The 1,072-nt window shown below is 38.2% G+C and overlaps 1 protein-coding gene across 1 annotated transcript in view; it reads right to left on the bottom strand.

Annotated features, from left to right (window-relative positions):
- Window positions 1-975: 975 nt before the first annotated feature.
- The window catches only part of LOC307085273 (type-4 ice-structuring protein), a 1,852-nt gene continuing 1,755 nt past the window's right edge, over window positions 976-1,072 (bottom strand). Inside the window, exon 4 of the mRNA XM_079749978.1 lies at window positions 976-1,072. This exon is cut by the window's right edge and continues 254 nt beyond it. The gene's annotated coding sequence lies outside the window, so the exon portion shown is untranslated.

Raw genomic sequence — 1,072 nt, forward strand, 5'->3', positions numbered from 1 at the left:
AAATAATCTGCCTCCTTATTGTCTCTAAATGGATTGATTGAGCTACAAATATTGGCCCGTTTTGCTGCAGTTTAGTTTCTAGTTCTGCTCTTTCAGTTTTGGGTTTTAATGTTCTTGAATCAAAGATGTAGGTAAATTTAGTAATTGTGTTCAAGTCGGCCCTTTTCTTTAAACCCGCGCAAACCTTTTAGTTTGTTCTTTTTCAGGTGTTTAACCCCATTCAACACTTGAGTTTTCAAGATTAAATAGTTACATTTCACAAGTCAATCATTCAGAATGGATCTATATAATCTAGGGGGGTTTCTAGGATTTGAGTACGTTTGGATATAGCTTGGACCCATGTCCAGTGATCCTCCTTTTTATTGTCTTTAATAATTAATCTCGATGACATTATAGGAACTCTAGAACCTTATTTACATTCAGAGTACATTTCTTGATTATAGAAAAACGTAAATGTGTACCTCAAATGTGTATACTTAATTCTGATGTTGAAAATATTGGCAGGTAATTAGTATTAATATTGAGTGGAAGAATACTTCACAACTGCATTGCAATATGCACGTGACGTTTCCCTTAATGATTTGGGGCTGACTCCTCGGACGCAGACCAGTCTGAAAACGATAGCTAAAGCTACAGCCACTAGAGGCCGCTGATGAGCAAACCTGCATAGTGCAGGTTTATCCAGCACTCTTGGTTAGTCCTTCATTCCAATTCTCAGGCAGCCAACGGTACTTCCAATTGATAAAGTATATATTTATTTGTGTACCATATAACTCCAGTGTCAACCTTTAGTCCACAGAAACTCCGCTCTGGCTCAAACTGCAATTAGTCCCATTTTAATTAATCAATTTAACAAGTTTCTAAAAAGACCCAGTAAGCGACTCATGAATAGAAACAACAAATCCATCCTTTTTTTTTTAGGCGTTTTTATTGTGCTTCTGTTGACATATAGCACAAATCTTACCACCCCTCCAACACATCCAAACAGTTCTGATGTAGAAGGAACCACAGGGAAGTGAAGTGTGTTAGAGTCACCGCCACGGACCTCGTTCCAGGCGGTGCTCTGGTGGCT

The sequence above is a fragment of the Pollachius pollachius genome, assembly GCF_949987615.1.
Source record: "Pollachius pollachius genome assembly, chromosome: 13".
Classification (NCBI taxonomy): domain Eukaryota; kingdom Metazoa; phylum Chordata; class Actinopteri; order Gadiformes; family Gadidae; genus Pollachius; species Pollachius pollachius.